Source organism: Lepidochelys kempii, chromosome 1, assembly GCF_965140285.1.
Source record: "Lepidochelys kempii isolate rLepKem1 chromosome 1, rLepKem1.hap1, whole genome shotgun sequence".
NCBI classification, from domain to species: Eukaryota; Metazoa; Chordata; order Testudines; family Cheloniidae; genus Lepidochelys; species Lepidochelys kempii.
The window spans coordinates 280,209,992-280,229,180 of record NC_136380.1 but is presented as its reverse complement, the minus strand read 5'-3'; the positions used below and the strand labels follow the sequence as shown (position 1 = coordinate 280,229,180).

Genomic DNA, 19,189 nt, shown 5'->3' with positions numbered 1-19,189 from the left:
CACCGTGGATACTTCAGCAGATCTGGAGCCAGTAGAAAGTGGGCCTAACCCAGAGGAGGAAGTAATTTATGAAGAGGTGGAGGCTTAAGAAGATGTGGAGTCCCATGATGCATCTACTCAGGAGCTGTTCTCCACTCCAGAGGTGTCCAGCCAATCTCTGCAGTCACTCTCTGGCAAGCCAGAAGCAGGAGAGTAGACTCCTAGCAAGTGGTTTTGCTCTGTGAAGTTTTGAAGCAGGTTAGGGGCAGAGAAATGTAATAGGCTGGCTTTGTTCTGTGTGTTGGGCATTTTCCCGTACAGCTAGGCAGCATGGCGAAACAGGGAGTTGATGCACTCTAAGATTTCTCAGGAATCCTCCATGCTGCTCTCTAGGAAGCTTTCCTGGAGGTATTCAGCAATCCTCTGCCGAATGTTCCTTGGCAGGGCTGTTTTGTTCCTTGCCTCACTGAAGAGTGGCATAGGAAAATGTCTCTCAATCATTTGGGCAGGAACCAAAGCTGCACGCAGGCGAACAACATAGGGACCAGGGCGGAAGCTGCAAGTGTGTAGCAGATGCACCCTTGCTTCCCTGCTTATGCTCAGAAGTGAGATATCTTCCACAGTGACCACCGCCTATGGAAAAAGGTGGGAAAGTTTAGAGTGTTGCCCCCCATAAGTGCCCTGCAACTTTTTCCGATTGCTTTTCTGTAGTAAACAAGGCCCTGCCCCTGGGTTCACTCGCCATTCTTGGGATCTTCTGCCTCATGGGTGGTTGCCTAGGGTCACCAAGAAAGTGATAGGTATGTTACCAGCAGTGTATTAATGTTACTTCTTCAATGCTCTCTGTGTAGTTGGCAACAGCACTTCTGTTTATTGTTAATTATCCGTCTCCAGACTTGACCTTGAGAACCAACCCCCCAACAGCCGCAGAGTGCCTGCGCAAGATAAGAAAATGGCCGAGACAGATGAAGGAAGATATGTTCTGGGTGGTGCTGCTGCAGAGGAGAAAACACTGAACGCAAGAAGTGGAGGGAAAGCAAAAAGCAGGAAAGACAAGAGAAGGATTCTTACAACAGGGATGCCACAGGGAGGCTGATTAAAGTTCTGGAGCATCAAACCGACATGCTCCAGACTCTTGTAACACTGCAGACTGAGCAGATGCCGGCCCGCCCTCCCCTTCAGCACATTCAGAACTCTTTCCCATGCACTCCCCAAACTCCCCCTGCACTTTCCTTTCCACCTTCTGGCACTTTGTGGTTTCCTCTGCACTCCGCCCCTGCAGACAGCTTTTCAAATGAAAGCTGGACCTATACTCAGCTATGAAAATTAGTCCCCACCCGGGACCTTCTCCCCCCCCCCCCAACAGTGTGTGTGTCTGTAGAGTCTGGGCTCCACTGACTCGCAATCATTCACCCTGAAGACTAACCTCCTTCTCAGGCTGTGACAGGGGAGGCTGAACCAACAGAGCAAGGAGGTCTGAGAATCCGTGCTGCCTCGGCCATGCTGGGGTGATCAGGAGGAGTCTGGTTCAGTCTGCCTTGAGCTTGGCAATGACCTGGGGAAGGACTAGGATAGGAGGGAGTGTGTACAGAAGAGTTGACTGCCGACTGCAGTGGAAAGCATAGGAGAGGGAGCACGGCTGAGCCCACCCTGAGAGCAGAATAGGCAACACTTCCTGTTTTTCGTGGTTGCAAAGAGGTTGATCATGGGGATGCCCCATGCTATGAACACCATCTGTAGGATCTCTATCTTCAGGGACTGCTTGTGGAGAAAACCCTGCTGAAATGATCTATGAGATGGTTCTGGACCCCTGGTAAGTGGTAGGATGATATCCTCTTCAATTCTGAACTGCCACAGGTTGATTGCCTCCAGGCACAGTGATCTGAAGTGAACTCCCCCTTGTTTGTTCACATTCTACATCACGGTGGTATTGTCTGTTAGTATGTGAACCAGATACCTGATGTGGCCCTGGAAGGTGTAACATGTATTGAGGATGGCCCAAAGCTCCAGCACGTTGATGTGGAGCAGGGCCTCCTGTTCTGACCACAGGCCTACATCCTTAATGAGTCCAGATGCGCTCTCCAACCCAGAAGGGATGTGTTGGTAATCACTACTTCTTTTTGTATGGCTGGTGTAGAGCAACAACTACAATTTTAGTAACACTGACTTGGTTGGAGAGGGCAGAGTGAAGGGTACCCCTTGACACACATTGTGTGGGGACTCCCACCAGCGCAAGGACTCCAGGACTGATAGAGAAAGATGAACTAACCTGGCTAGAGAATGCAGGTCAATAAACCATCCTGAGCCACATCTGAAGAAGGCAAAGGCACAACTTGGAGAGTTGGGCCACATATCCACTTGCACCTAGGTGGTCCAATAAGCTCAGGTGCACACGAACTGTCATGGATGGTTGTGACTGCAAATGGAGGCACAGCTGTCAAATTGCTTGGAAGCAGTTGGTCTGCAAGAATGCCCTTGATTTTATGGAATCTAACAAGGCCCCAATGAACTCTGTTTGTTGAGTAGGGGCCAAGGTCGATTTCATGGTGTTTAGAATGAATCTCAAATGGTAGATTTCAGAGTAGGAGCCGTGTTAGTCTGTATCCACAAAAAGAAAAGGAGTACTTGTGGCACCTTAGAGACTAACAAATTTATTAGAGCATAAGCTTTTGAGCTACAGCTCACTTCATTGGATGCATTCAGTGGAAATGCATTTCTAATAAATCTTTTAGTCTCTAAGGTGCCACAAGTCCTCCTTTTCTTCAAATGGTAGAGTAAGCGTAGTGTGGTGTTGACATGGGCAAGAACCTCCTCTCTGGAGCCACCCTTCAGTAACCATTGAGATAGGGGAAGATATGGGTTCCCTTTCTCCTGAGATACACTATGAATCCCACCATGCATTTTGTGAAGACTTGGGGTGCAAAAGAAAGGCAGAATGAAAGTGTTGGTCTCCTACCAGGAACTGAAGATACTTCCTGTGACTTGGTAGAATGGCTACATGGAAGTAAGCGTCTTGAAGGACCAGAGCAGTGAACCAGTCATTCTGAGACAAAGCAGGGAGAATAGCTGATAAAGTGACGATGCAGAATGTCATGGATTTGATGAAAATGTTGAGTCTGTGAAGGTCAAGGATGGGCCTCATCCAGCCCTTGGCTTTTGATATCAGGAAATATTGGGAGTAGAACCTGTGACCTCCGTGTTCTCATGGAATCTCCTCCAGCACTGCTAAGTGCCAGCAGAGAGCTGACCTGCTCAAATAGCAGTGTCTCATGAGTTGGGTCCCTGAAGAGGGATGGGGGGGGTGGGTGGGAAGGGGGCGTGGAGAGGAACTAAAAGGCATAGCCCAATCTGACAGTGTCCAGGACCCACCTGTTGGATGTTATCAAGACCCAGGCATTGTAAAAGCGGGCCAGCCTGTCCCCAAAAGAATGAGGATGAAAAGGGAAGAAGAAAAACAAGTGGAACAGTGCTCTGGGCCAATGAGTCAAAATCGATGTTTAGCAGGCACTGAAGGAGGGTGCAAAGAGCAGCCGCGCCCTGAGCTCAAATGCTTCCTCTTGTGAGACCTATCCCTCTTCCTGGAGTAGTCTCATCCTCTTGGGGGAGAGCGCTGCACAAAGATGTGCTGTGACCTGTATAGCTGCTGTTGCAGTGCCCCTTACTGGCATCTCTGTGTGGGTGTGTGACGGGGTGTGCATACCCCACATCAGGCAGGAAAGGGTTAATCCCACACTATGGGCAGAGGAAGTCCCACCCCTCTCAGACCCTGCTGGGCATGCTCCAACTGCTGTCCTAGTATAAAGGAGAGCAGCTCAGCTCAGTCTGGGCTGACTGCCAAGGAGGAAGGGTGCTTGGTGGAGGCCCAAGCTCAGAAGCTGTTACAGCCCTTCCCTGTGGGAGCCAGAGATCCCAAGACTCAGACTGGAGACATGTCGCTTACAGCTGACCGGCAGGAGTTGGAGTCCCAGCGAGTTACCTGCACTGAGGAGCCTGGAGACCCCAATGTCATAGGAACTACAATGTCAGGAAGTATGGTAGGAAGTGGCCCCCGGAGGTGGCATGAGTGGTATCTCCCACCCATATAAGGTCAGCATGTTGTGACTGGATTCCCCACTGATGGACCACTCCTCCACTGTTAGGGCATTGTGTTGGGACCCTGTGGAGTCGGGTGGCCGTGGGTCCCCATACCCAGCCACCACCTCCATTTTGGTGGTGGCCCCTGGATCTGGCCACTAGGCCATGCAGCCCAGCACTGGAGGGCCACTGTCTTGACTCTGGCCACTAGGCCGTGCAGCCTGGTACAGGAGGGCCACAGTATTGACTCTGACCACTGAGCTGTACTGTCCAGAGTCCCAGGAGTCTTTGGTATTGTCTTGAGTCCCCAAAGGGTGACGAGGGTGTGTATGCACTGCCACAGGTAGCTGATGAATCCTTGAAGGAATGGAGGCAAAAGTCTCCAGCTCTAGTGCACGGGGCACGCACCCACCTACTTGGGATACACATCTGCATCTACTCGAAGAAAAAGGTACTCGGTTCTAATCCCACCAGATTCCTGGCTAGGGGAGCAAAACTTCTAGCTAAGCACTGGAATAGGCTTCCAAGGAAGGCTATGGAATCCCTGGCAGGTTCCCCCCAGTAGAGGTTCCCAAGAACAGATTAGACAAACACCTATCCAGGATGGTATAGATCAGTGGTTCTCAAACTGTGGGTTGGGACCCCCAAAGTGGGTCGTGATCCCCATTTTAATGGGGTTGCCAGTGCTGGCTTAGACTTGCTCGGGATCAGGGCTGAAGCCTGAGCCCCACAGTTCTGGGCAGTGGATCTCAGGTTACAGGCCCCCCGGCTGGGGCTGAAGCCCTTGGGCTTGGGCTTTGACCCCATCCCCGCCAGGGGCAGTGAGGCTCAGGCTTTGGCCCCCCACCCAGGGCGGTGGGACTCGGGCAGACTCAGGCTTCCCACCTCCTGGGGTCATGTAGAAATGTTTGTTGTCAGAAGGGGATTGCAGTGCAATGAAGTTTGAGAACCCCTGGTCTAGATATACTTAATCCTGCCTGAGAGTGAGGGGAATGACTAGATCTCTCAAGGTCCCTTCCAGACTTATATTTCTAGGCTAGATGAAATGTCACTTGACTACATACCGCTTCTAAAAATATTAATTGTATTGCCAAATATATGTACTGCCTGAGTGTTTCCATAGTGTGTTTTATAGTTTAATATGTGAAATATTGTACAACCATCCATTAATTTTGCTATTGACAATGATTTTTGGGATAGAACTACAATATAGTTAGAATATGTTGGGATGGCAAACCTCTAGAGGTTTGCTGTATTCCTATGCCCTACCAGTTGGGTTTGAATGGGAGAATTCCTAGAGGGCCATTGTATTGAACTGCTCGACACATATGCTATTCTTCTGTAGTTGTTAGTGAGCCGGATAGATGGAGACTTGACCTCTTTTTAAGGTAAACATATGAATCTAATCTGGGAGAACATGGGCAGGGAGGAAGGGAGGCAGAGAACGTTTCAGATATAATCAGTATCAAGGAAGCAAAACAATGCCTTTCCCAAGTACCTTATATGGCTACAGCCAGCCTTAGTTACCTCTTGGCAATTCTTGTTTCCTTTGTGTTGGTGCTACAGTAACCCCTCTCCTTTTATTTCTGGCATGGAGAGGAGATCTCCAAGAATGAACTCCTTGACCTTCCCAGGTGCCACTCGTTTGGAGTTCAGAAGATCGTTTCTTTTCATAGGTAGTAAATTAAGTTGGGATTTTCTTTTATTTAATAAATATACTGCTCAGCAGCTACTACCACCTTTCTGGCAGTTTTTAATGTTTAAGGATTTTAATATTCTATCTAAATACAGTTACGATCTTATGTAGGGTATAATTTTAATTAATAAAACTTTCAAACAATTGCTGAGGCATAGCAGCCATTTTCTCCAATTCCTGCTATCTGATGTTGTGCAGAGAGTATTACTGAGTAGAATAGCAAAATGATGTCTAAAAGTGGCAGGTTTGTTTTTCATGGAAATTAGTTTCCTACTGTAGAAATAATCTGAACATCCGTAGTGAAGTGAATCATTATATAGCCACTGAATTGCTATTGATTTAGTGTATTCGCTGATATAGCAAGTATTGTCAAGTTTAAAGCACTCAGGGAATTTACAGTGCAATCTGAGCAATTTTGCTGCTGTTAAAGAATCAACTGTCTCTCACTTCATGTATTAATATAGCACTAATTGAAGCATAACAGAGTGACAAACTCTAGGACCCTAGACAGACATGCAGGCTCCATGGTTAAGGCAAACACTCTATGAAGGTGCAGCTGAATGCGTCAAAATAGCGGGAGTGTCTACCCTAGGAAATAGCATTGATTCAGCAACTGGTTGTCAGTAATCACTTGAGCTGAACTGGTATTTGATTTAGCTGTAAGTGAAGGCAAGGAGAAACTGTGGTCAACACAATTAACCCAAGAGTCAGAGCAGCACTGACCATGGTTTGTCCTAGTTTACATTATAGTTAAACTGTGGTCAGCACTAATTCAGATGAATGGACCATATACCAGTTCAGAAATGTCCTCCAGAATCCGCAGACAACTTGAAATGCTAGCTCCTAGAGGTATGATCTGTTCCCATTCTTACAGGTGGGTATTGACTTGGAAACCTAATGACAATTTAAAAATGTGAGGATTAACTATTTTACTGCTGATCATTCAGCAGAAACATCCTTCCACGAGTGGATATTAGGCCAAAGGTTGTGGATGGATATACTCCTGGGTTTGCTGGAGTGGGGAAGTAGGAGTTCAGCAAAACGCCCAGCCTTCTAAGGCAGTAAACAATTTCAAGTCATATTTCTCCCTGTCCACAAGAGACAGAAATAACACCTCCTACGTTTTCCTGTCTATCAAAAGCTCCAGTTCTCGAGTCATCTCCTAAAACTTTGAACTGGGAAACTGTCAATACAGAACTCTGCTGCGTGATGAAATAGAATGATTTGAGGACAACATTAGATAAAGTGAATTTAATATAATAATATACTAGGAAATGTGGAATATCAAGGTGATTATTATTAATTTTTTAATTCAATAAAGTCCTCCCTTTTTTTAAAATTTACACCCAGCTGGCTGCAGGATTTCTAGTTTGCTGAGTCAGAGAAATCTGAGGTCTGATTCAGGTCCAGCTTGCAGCAGAATACACAGCACTGTGGTCACGGTAAATAAAATTCTCTCTTTAAAACTAAAACTAAATTCTGTAAACTTTGTCAAACCCCATGTTGAACTTAGATAAACAGCAGGATAACAATAAAAATGTCATGTCACCCAAGCACTATTTCAGGAAATGGTGCAAACAATGTACCCAGCAACAGCACAAGTATTTTTTCACCTAGAACATTGCAATTTCTTTTAACAAGCAATGAAGTTCTACCTAACAACTTCCAACACCAGCTAATCACACCACATGTAACTTCACTGAATACTCAAAAACCTTGCACTCAGTGGCTCGCTTATGTCAGCACAGTGAGTTTACAGTGTATGGGCCTGATCCACAGCCCACTGAAGTCAATAGAAAGGCTAACCTGTGCAAGACCTATTCATGTTATTGGATTTTATTTATTTTTACACTATCATAAGAATTTAAGAATGGCCATTCTGTGTCAGACCAAAGGTCCATTTAGCCCAGTATCTTCCGACAGTGGCCAATGCTAGGTGCCCCAGAGGGAATGAACACAACAGGTAATCATCAAGTGATCCATCCCTGTCACTGATTCCCAGCTTCTGGCAAACAGAGGCTAGGGACACCATCCCTGCCCATCCTGGCTCATAGCCATTGATGGACCTATCCTCCATGAATTTATCTAGTTCTTTTTTTAACTCTCTTATAGTCTTGGCCTTCACAACATCCTCTGGCAAAGAGTTCCACAGGTTGACTGTGCGTTGTGTGAAGAAATACTTCCTTTTGTTTGTTTTTAAGCTTGCTGCCTATTAATTTCATTTGCTGACCTCTAGTGCTTGTGTTCTGAGAAGGAGTAAATAACACTTCCTTATTTACTTTCTCCACATCAGTCATGATTTTATAGACCTTGTGATAAAAGAAGGTGAGGGGGGGCTCCTTTTTGGACACCAGGCCAGCCGGTTAGCTGTAAGCAGAAATGCTGTGTAAGGCTTAAGCCAGAAAATTCATCAGATCAGACCTAAAATTACTTATTTGAAACTCCCCAAATATGTAAGTAAATTAGGAATGTTTAACTATATGTGATCAGGTTTATTTTTTTATTTGGCTTGTGGATCTCCTCTGTTATAACCCCAGATGCTTTTGTTTGCTTGTAAGTTTTAAGCTGAACCCCCAAGAGAGCTATTTGGGTGCTTAATTTTTGTAATTGCGCTTTTAAAATCTAGCAAAAGCCTGAATTCCAGATTTATTTTTCCCTTTTTGTTTTTAATAAAATTAACCTTTTTTAAGAACAGGATTGGATTTTTGGTGTCCTAAGAGATTTGTGCATGTTGTTGGATTAGATGGTAACAGCTAATTTCCTTTGTTTTCTTTCTCAGCTATTGTGTGTGTGTGTGTGTGTAAGGGCTTGAGGGTACCCCTCAGGGAGGAATTCCCAAGTGCTCCGTCCTGGGTCCAAAGGGTTTTTTTTTGCATTTGGGTGGTGGCAGCGCCTACCAAGCCAAGGTCAGAGGAAAAGCTGTAACCTTGGGAGTTTAATAGAACCTGGAGTGGCAACTATTAATTTTTAAAATCCTTGCGGGCTCCCACCTTCTGTCCTCAAAGTGACAGAGTGGGGATTCAGCCTTGACAGAGCTCAATCATATCCCCCCCTTAATCATCTCTTTTCCAAGCTGAAAAGTCCAAGTCTTATTAATCTCTCCTCATACAGAAGCCGTTCCATACCCCTCATCATTTTTGTTGCCCTTTTCTGAACCTTTTCCAATTCCAATATATCTTTTTGGAGATGGGGCAACCACACCTGCATGCAGTATTCAAGATGTGGGCATACCATGGATTTATATAGAGGCAATATGATATTTTCTGTCTTATTATCTGTCCCTTTCTTAATGATTCCCAATATTCTGTTTGCTTTTTTGACTACCGTTGCACGTTGTGTGGATGTTTTCACAGAACTATCCACAATGATTCCAAGATCTTTCTTGAGTGGTAATGGCTAATTTAGATGCCATTATTTCATATGTACAGTTGGAATTATGTTTTCCAATATGCATTACTTTGCATTTATCAACATTTAATTTCATCTGCCATTTTGTTGCCCAATCATCCAGTTTTGAGAGATCCTTTTGTACCTCTTCGCAGTCTGCCTGGGCCTTAACTATCTTGAGTTGTTTTGTATCATCTGCAAATTTTTGCCAACTAACCGTTTACCCCCTTTTCCAGATCATTAATGAATATGTTGAATAGGACTGGGCCCAATACAGACCCCTGGGGGACACCACTATTTACCTCTCTCCATTCTGAAAACTGACCATTTATTCCTAACCTTTGTTTCTTATCTTTTAATCAGTTACCAATCCATAAGAGAACCTTCCCTCTTATTCAATGACTGCTTACTTTGCTTAAGAGCCTTTGGTGAGAGATCTTGTCAAAGGCTTTCTGAAAATCTAAGTACACTATATCCACTGGATCCCCCTTGTCCATATGCTTGTTGACACCCTCAAAGAATTCTAGCAGATTGGTGAGGCAGGATTTCCCTTTACAAAAACCATGTTGATGCTTCCCAACAAATTATGTTCATCTATGTGTCTGACAATTTTGTTCTTGACTATAGTTTCAACCAGTACTGAAGTCAGGCTTACCGGCCTGTAGTTGCCAAGATCACCTCTGGAGCCCTTTTTTTAAAATTGGTATCACGTTAGTTATCCTCCAGTTATTTGGTACAGAAGCTGATTTAAATGATAGGTTACAGACTACAGTTAATAGTTCTGCAATTTCACATTTGAGTTCTTTTAGAACTCTTTGGTGAACACCATCTGGTGCTGGTGGCTTATTACTGTTTAGTTTATCAATTTGTTCCAAAACCACCTCTGTCACCTCAATCTGGGACTGGAGGATAGATAATGTCACACCAACTTTTAAAAATGGTTCCAGAGGTGATCCTGGTAATTACAGGCCGGTAAACCTAACTTCAATACCTGGCAAACTTGTTGAAACTATAGTAAAGAACAGAATTATCAGACACATAGATGAACATGATTTGTTGGGGAAGAGTCAACATGGCTTTTGTAAAGGGACATCACGTCTCACCAATCTATTAGAATTCTTTGAGGTGGTCAACAGACGTGCACAAGAGTGATCCCGTGGATATAGTGTATTTGGACTTTCAGAAAGCCTTTGACAAGGTCCCTCACCAAAGGCTCTAAAGCAAAGTAAGCAGTGATGGGATAAGAGAGAAGGTCCTCTCATGGATTGGTAACTGGTTAAAAGATAGGAAACAAAGGGTAGGAATAAATGGTCAGTTTTTAGAATGGAGAGAGCTAAACACTGGTGTCCCAAGGGATCTTTACTGGGACCAGTGCTGTTCAACATATTTATAAATGATCTGGAAAAAGTGGTAACCAGGTGGCAAAATTTGCAGATGATACAAAATTACTCAAGATAGTTAAGTCCAAAGTAGAGTGCAAAGAGTTACAAGGGGATCTCACAGAATAGGTGATTGGACAACAAAATGGCAGATGAAATTCAGTTTTGATAAATGCAAAGTAATGCATCTTGGAAAACAATAATCCCAACTGTACATTCAAAATTATGGGATCTAGTAATTAGCTCTTACCACACCAGAAAGAAGTCTTGGAATCACTGTGCATAGTTCTCTGAAAACATCCACTCAATGTGCAGCAGCAGTCAGAAAAGCTAATAGAATTTTAGGAACTATGAGGAAAGAGATAATAAGGCAGAAAATATCATAGTGCTACTATATAAATCAATGGTATGCCCACACTTTGGATACTGCTTGCAGTTCTGATCTCCCCATGTCAAAAAAGATATTAGATTTGGAAAAGGTACAGAGATGAGCAACAAAAATAATTAAGGAGGAAAGATTCCTTTTTAATTTGATAATTACTCCAAGAAGAATGTCATAGGAAGAGTCCCATTTAACATGCTTCATAAAGTTGATACTAAATTTTCTATGCATGTTTGCATAAATATATATTATTTAACTGACCGTTTAATGGCTGCTTCAGAGCTGTTACAGTTGGCCATGTACACAGGCAAGTTGGAAACTGTTAAAAAGCAGATAGTGCCCATGATAGTTAACTATTTCTTTTCCTGCTTTCAGAATATTTGTTGGTGTTTTTCAGTTTCATTGTCCCTGAGAGACCACAGCTTCCCATCACCACTTCAGAAACAGCTCACCTGCCAATGCTTTCTGACTTGCTGACTGGAGACAGTGGCAGGAAGCCACAATTGCTCAGTAAATTGATCTCTCCACATCTCACAACTCTGACAATGCAAGACTATTTGGATAGAAGGAAGCTGCAGTGACTGCAAGCAACCACAAAATGCTAAAAGGGACCTTTCCCAGTTATTTACAATACTCAGAGTAAGAGCAAAACAAGAGCTTTTTTTTTTTTTCTTTTAAACAAAACAAGTGTTTTTTAACTCTAACATAAACACAGAAGAACAGTAGTTTGGGAGCAGGTGCCCTATTTTGCTCTAAAACAAAATCCATACATTGCAGATTCAAAAATTCACCCCTCCCTGGGGTCTGGTTTTGTTAAAGAAATTAACAAAAACATAAACTGTGTGGAGATTCTGGTTGTGCTTTTATCTTGAACCTTTTCTTCAGCGTGGTGGCTCCTACAGTGCCTACCTCAGAACTGCTCAGCCCAGAACCTAGATCCCTTCTGTCTCTAGAAAACAGCTCTCACTTCCTTTTGCAGTAAAAAACCACTCACCAGGGCAGAATCCATTTAACCCTTTCCTACTAGAATAAACACCAGCTGAAATGCATGGGGGTGTGTCAAGCAAACACTGCTACCCTGTTACACAGCATTTTTTTTAAGAGACAAGCTCCTGATTCAACCTTTGGATCTGTATCAAAACTTTCTCAAAGTTTGTAGCGTTCAGATATAAAGGGCAGCTGCAAAGTTCGGTCCCAGATCAGAATTATTCCAAAGCATGGAAGTGTTCAGATCTGTGGCTTTGGTTCTGGAACCAACTCTCTTTGGGTTTTGTTTGTTTGTTTTTTACAGACATGAAAAAATCTGACTTGGCAACAACCCCTGAATGAGACACTTAGGATCAAGATCTTCATGAAACTTCCTTTTACAGTGGGATTATTGGAAGCAAAACCAAGGCTTTTGTCAACAATGCTATTGAAGACTAAAGCCTGATCTTACAAGTAGCTCTATGCAACTGTCTATTGACCCACTGACTTCAGAGGGGCTTGTTTCAAGGTTCACTTAAGAGCCTGATTCTGATCTTACAGTAACTCCACTGAAATCAATGGAGTTGCTGTGAGATCAGAATCAGGCCCTCATGCCTCAGAGTCATTGATGTTAATGGAGTTACACTGGTATAAAACCAGACCTACACTTTAAAGAGAGAGAGACTGTGATGGGACAGAGAGGGGGAACTAGGCCTCAGTGGCCCCCTACTGATGACTCCACTGCTCTGCTGCATTCTTCAGGAAACGTATCTGTGAAGAAAAGAGCAGCCATTTTGAATATCAGCAAGATCTAGTCCTCCAGCAGCCAGAAAGGCAGGGGACCAACAACAGCCAGTCAAGGCCCATCAAGCCAAAATAAAAGGAGCTGCTTGCTGTCAGCAAGCAAGACAGTTCTGAGCTGGAGCTGTAAGAGCGAGGGGGGATTCTTCTTTGGCTGCAGCCAGAGGAACCAGGCTGGGCCAGGGCTGTTACTGACAGGGGCAATGGCTAAGAGAGAACCCTGCTGATTCAATTGGAGAGAGGGAATTTAACCCAGATAGTGTAAGATGGTATTTTGTTTATAATTGATCCTGAAGTGCAGGGAACTGTTTCTATCATTTGAGTTTGTAATACACCAGAAAAGGCTTTGGAGTGTGTGAGCTGGCCAGAAGGCCAAGTCCCAGAAGACCCATGGAGGTAGATTGATAGCCAGCAGGGGGTGATGGTAGCCCAAGAGAAAGGCAAAACTGTAACTGGATGACAAGGAATCCTCAAGAGGTGAGTACAACCCACCACAGAGGCCATAAAATACTTCAGGGAAAAAATTCAAAATTAGGCATCTACAAAAGTGGCTTGATTTCTTCCCCCCAAAACACTGAACTTCTCTAAACTTCCATCTCTAGGTTTCTCTCATGGCAGTGTTCTAACAAGTAGCTTATAGTATCAATAATTATACATATATTTAATTAAAGGTAGTAAATAAAAATTCATGGATATTTGAGTATACTCAGTTTTTTCAGCTAATAAGCTAGATTCCATGGTCCATTCTGACTGCCTTTTACCACTCTAGAGCACCCAGACACCCAGTTCAGCTGGCCAATTAAACCAGGTTTACAGCTTCTTTGCATGGCTGGAGTGCCACAAAGGACTCCAGTAAACCTGGCCCAACCATTACAGTTTTACAGGAAAATATAAAATTCAGGAGCACAAGCAATATAAGCAGAGTTTAAGGTATATCAAATTTTATGTAATCTAGTAGAAAAAGTTCTGAGATTATTGAAAAGAAATAATCTACACTTCCTGTTCTAATTACACCAGGGAAGACAAACAGCAGAGAATGTGAAAGTTAACTAAAACCAATCCTAGAATTGTGCTGAATTCAGTAGTGGCAAGAACATTGTGAAGCCATATTGGCTTGTATTCTACAACAAACAAGATTTTAAAAGAGTATTACAGGAAAAATTAAAAAAAAAAAAAAGCAATATAAACTGGTCACCATTTTCAAATGTAGGTGTCTAAAGTTTGAGAGGCAATGGGGTTGTAAGGAGCACAGCTGGCTCCCAGCCAGGTCGCTAGGCAACCCAGCAAGCTCAGGTGGGTGCAATACACCTTTGTTAAATGACTGCTTCCTGATTGGGCATGGGAGCCAGCAGCCTGCTACTTGAGTAGTCCAGCGGCTGAAGCACAGCAGCTGCTCAACTCCTACCGTGCCTCAGCTGCGCTTGCCCTGCTCTTGCTTCAGCTTCCTGCTCCAGCCTCTGATTCCAGCTCCTTGCTCCAGCCTGTTTTCAGCCCTTACTCCACCCTGGTCCAGCCTTGATTCCTGCCCACTTCAGTCTACTCCTTGCCTCCAAGTCCTGGTTCTGACTCGGACTCCTACCTTTGGCTCGGCTTCTCAATCCTGATTTTTTGCTTACCCTTTGGGTTGGTGTTCTCGATCCTGTCTCCAGTTCTGACCTTTTGTCTTGGCTCCTCCACTCTGACTCCAGCTCACCCTTGGACCTGTACCTGACTCCTGAATTTACACTCGCCATTATTTCAAACTGCTGCCACAACTACCAAGCAAGGACCTGGCCCACCCATTGGGTACACCAACCATGCCCTGGCAACCTACAGTTTGAGCAACCCCAAAAGACCAGATATAGGAAAAGCATAGATCTAATGACATGGAGGTCCCTCCTGAAGTGACCTCAGCAGGAGCCCAGCTCACCCTTGTGGAGTTAGTTGGAGCCTTACAGGAAATGCAGACCCAGGTTGTTGCACTTTGAGATCAGAATGCAGTCCTGCAGGCCCAGGGGCAAGCCCATGAAATGCAGGCACAAGATGCCACAGTACAAGACTGGAATGCTACCCTCAAGATCTAGGTGCAAGCCCAGGTAGTGGCTACAGTCTCCGACCCTCACACCTTCTATCCAGAAGCCCAAGGTCTCCATACTGGACAAATTCAATGTCCATGCCATATTCTGGGGGTTCTTGAATCAGTATTGTCTGCTGTTCATTCTGTGACTGTTATCATACTCCAGGGACCAGTCCCGAGTAGGAATTGTGATTAGCCTGCTTACCGGAGATTCCCTGGCATAGGCTTCCTCACTATTGGAGGTGTCTAGCCCTCTTCTCAAATGCTTGAGGAGTTTGTTCAGGCAATGGCATGCATTTTTTGATTACCCTAATGGAGAGCGCACTGCAGAAGCTGGGCTCCAAGTCCTCTGGCAGGGATCCCAACCCATCACCAGATCTGCAGCTGAGTTTCAATGCCTGGCAGCTGATACCTGCTGGAATGAGACGGCACAAATACATTATTTCTGGCAAAGACTCAATGACGCTTTTAAGGACAAATTAGCTCAGTTGGAACCCCTGCCTAGGGGACCCTGACTGATCTGTGTATTAGGATAGATGACCAGCTAACAGAATGACAAATGCATCACTCAACCCTTGTGGAACCAGACTCCGTCCGTTGCGACTCCAGGCAATCTACTGGAGCCTGATGTGATGCAGATCGACCAAATGTGACCCCCCATGTATCCACCAATGAAAAGAGATTGTGCCAGGCTCCAGGAGTCTGCCTGTACTTTGGGGAATCTGGGGATTTTTTTAGTGGGTTGCCTGGCCAAGGACCGATGCTCCTCCATGTCGGGAAATGCCAGACATGGACGAGGCTGGGTCAGTACTCCATTCTTCTTCACAGTAAGCTGCTCTGCTGCTCCAAAAATTTGTCAAGGGTTGTTGGATTCCTATCCTCTGCAAAATCTCCCCTGTGCTCCTTTAGACCATTCATACATCATCCCTCTCTTCGGGGTCCATCACATATCACACCAGTGGTGGCCACCAGGAAAACAAGCAATTCAGGGTGATCTATGCCCTGCATTTGCAAATCATCCTTGATACCCACAACCCCCTAATCAGCTGGTAATCAAAGACATTGCTCTTCTGCTCCCTGCAGTGCCAGTGAGACTGTCTCCCAAGCCCCTGTTCATGGCTGACCGTGCTCTATGGTATGCTCCAACCTCCAAAGCTCCCAGAGAGGCAAGCAGTGGCCCAGTCACACATAAGATTCTTGTCAAATACCTGAAGTTTACCAGGGTGTTCAATAAACAGAAGGCAGATACAAGGATGAACACCATGAAGTTGAGGGGGAAGATCTTACCACCATTATCAAATCCTCTCACTTCATTGGAGGGATGGGAGAAGGCCATCTGATGACCACCATCTGCTCCCTGGTGCCTCAAACTGGTGGCTGGAAAGCAGAGAGAAATCTGGCGGTCCCTGGAAAGCTTTAGTGCCTTCTTAGGGGCCAAGTTCCCATCTACAGCAAGGCCTCCTCTTACATTCCTGAAGGAGACCCCAGAATCCAGGTATTGAGGTTCTGCCATGGGGGAGTCATGGCATGACATTTTGGCCAATTCAAGACCAGGAATCTGATTTCCAAGTATCTCTGACGGCCAACCTTATGAAAAGATGTCAAGGACTATGTTAGGATGTGTCACCTCTGCATCCACACTAAAACACCATGCACAAGACCTGTAGGCCTTCTCTAACCCCTTCCCATGCCCTCACACCCTGAGTCTACCCTCTCAGTGGACTTATTGGGAGCAGCTCTATAATGACTGTTTGGTGGTCCTGATAGTGGAGGACCTCCTGATGAAAATGGCCCATTTCATTCCCTGTTGTACCCTTCCATCAGCCTGTGAAAATGCACAGTTCTTCTTGGAACACATCTTCCGGTATCACAGCATGCCAGGTCACATCATTTCTGATCGGGGCACCCAATTTGTCTCCCAGTTTAGGCAGAAATTTCTCTGCCTTTTTGTACCAAGCGCCTCCTCTCAGTTGCCTACTACCCTCAGACTGATGGCTAGACAGAAAGGGTCGACCAGACAATGGAATGGTACCTCTGCTATTTTTTGAATTTTCACCAAATTGACTGGGTTCTCTTTATTTTTGACTGAATTTACTTACAATAATGCAACTCATGCCTTTACCCAGCAAAGCCCATTTTCCAAGAACTTCATTTTTCATCGCTAGTTTTGCACTGAGCTATCAGAAGACCCTTCTGTTCTGGCAGCCACAAACTTGGTCCTTCATCTCTGACAAATTTGTCAGGAGCTCAGAGCATTTGGCCACTGCCAAAGAGTCTTATAAGAGCTATGCTGATTGACATTGGCAAGTTGCCCTGGATTTAAACATCGGAAATAAGGAATGGCTCTCCACCCAGAACTTGGAATCATCCTATCCGTCTGCTAAGCTTGATCACAAGTACCTGAGCCCCATTTAGATCACCCAGATGACAAATCCAGTGACCTTCAAACTCCAGCTCCCAGAATCCCTCCGTATCCACACTGTCTTTCAGTCGGCCCTTCCCTGCCCAGGAACAGTATGAGGTCCATCAAATCCTCGACTCCTGACAGGTCAGGGATAAGCTCCAATACCTAGTACACTGGAAGAGATATGGACCGGACAAGTGGTCCTAGGATCCCGTAGAAAACATCCATGCCCCCACCCTGTTACAGGAATTTCACCAATGATGCCCTGAGAAACCAGGATTTAGGGTGCTACCAGGAGCCCTAGGGAGGGGGGTACTGTTGGGAGCACAGCTGTCTCTCAGCCTGGTCTCTAGGCAACCCAGCAAGCTCAGCTGGGCCCGATGAGCCTTCGCCAAATGGTTGTGCTTCCTGATTGGGCTGGGGAATCAGCAGCCTGCTGCTGGAGCCTTGCAGCGGCAGCACCCCAGCAGCTGCTCAGTGTGGTACCATGCCTGCAGCTGTGCTTGCCCGGCTTTCACTTCTGCCTGCTGCTCCAGCCTTGACTCCTGCCAGCTTCACTTTAGTCATTGCCTCCCTGCCCTGATTCTGACTCATGTCCCACCTTTTAGCTTGGCTTCTCAATCCTGACTCCGGCTTCACCCTCAAACCAGTACCTGATTCCTGGATCCACACTCACTATTACTCTGAACTGCTGCCACAACCACCAGGCAAGGTTCTGCTCCAACTACTAGGTAGGCTGCCCTTGCCCCGCCAGCTTACAGTGGGCCAGGGGATACAGCCCTGAAATGGGATTTAAATTACCTGAGTTTTGTTCCCATCTCTGCTATTGACCTGCTGTGTAACCTTAGGCAAGTTATTTCACAAATCTGTGCCTTCACTTCTTCTCTTATGCCTTGACTGTCTTGTTTCTTTAGACTGTAAGATCTTTGGAGTAGGACTAAATCTTAATGTGTGTCTGCAGAGTGCCTAGCACTGTGAGGCCCTCCAATGATGGTTGGGACATCTAGACATTACTGTAATGCAAATAAATAAAAATGATGATTTTAAAACAGGCACCTAAATAGAAGTGGCTTGCTCCCCCCCCCCCCAAAAAAAGATGCCAAGCAACTACTTTTTATTTACTATTTTAAACTAACAAAACATAACTGTTGACAGTACAAACTATTTGCTAGACTAACAGTCTTGACAGAAATATAGAAGAGGAACTGCAAAGTATCTATATCTATATATAATATGTATGTATAAATTAATATGTTAACTTTCAAAGGGTATGTCTACACTGCAATGAAACCGCAGGGACTGTGGGACTTGAGCTCGCAGGCTTGGTCTTTTTAAGCTCAGACTTGAGCATCCATGCTAAATATTGACCAAAGGTTTAGAATTTCTGGATCCAGGTCTCACAGCTGTGCTCACGCATCCACATTGTGCTATACAGACCGGAGTCAAACTAGGCTATGTCTAGGGCCTTCCCCTGCTGTAGCAGCTCTAGCCCTTTGTAATGGTGCACTGTGGTAAAACTTGACTACCCATTCCACAGCACTTTACAGGAAGTTGGTGCAGCCTGCCAACATATCCGGCCAATATGTCTTTTAGGTCTGCACATTCCAGGCAATTGGAGCCAGCAACATGGAGGGGTCATCATTTTGAAGAAGTTGTCCTGCTTGGGCTTTCACTCCTGTTCCATGAATCAGGCAGAGCAGCCAGGAGATGCTGGTGGACATTTTGGTGGCATTTTCTGACCTAGCGAAGGCACCTGTCTGAGAAGGGGAATGCAGACATAGCAGACTTGAACTGGCTGATGCTACACACAATTCTCGGTATAGCTACTGTTGCCCCCTTTGTGGACCAGCATTTTTGGAGCAGGGCTACAAGTGCAAACTGGTGGGATCACATCAGCATGCGGACCTGGGGTGTCTGGCAAAGAAATTTCACATAGAGAAAAGCTCCAGAAATGTAGCTTTCTGAGCACCTTGCCCTGATCCTCTAGCACCACAGCACAAGTATGACAGTGGCCATGCCAGTCCAGAAGTGAGTGATTACAATCATCTGGCAGCTAGCTACTTCA

General features: G+C 45.2%; 1 long non-coding RNA gene across 2 annotated transcripts; it reads left to right on the top strand.

Moving 5' to 3' along the window:
- Nucleotides 1–889: 889 nt before the first annotated feature.
- Nucleotides 890–13,565, top strand: LOC140905072 (uncharacterized). 2 transcript variants are annotated; one of them, XR_012156735.2, is made up of 3 exons: nt 890–1,792; nt 11,273–11,536; nt 12,189–13,565. It is a non-coding gene; the product is annotated as an uncharacterized LOC140905072 (long non-coding RNA). The 2 variants fall into 2 exon arrangements; XR_012156734.2 differs by lacking the exon at nt 890–1,792 and having other exon boundaries at nt 10,880–11,536.
- The last annotated feature ends 5,624 nt before the right edge of the window (nt 13,566–19,189 follow it).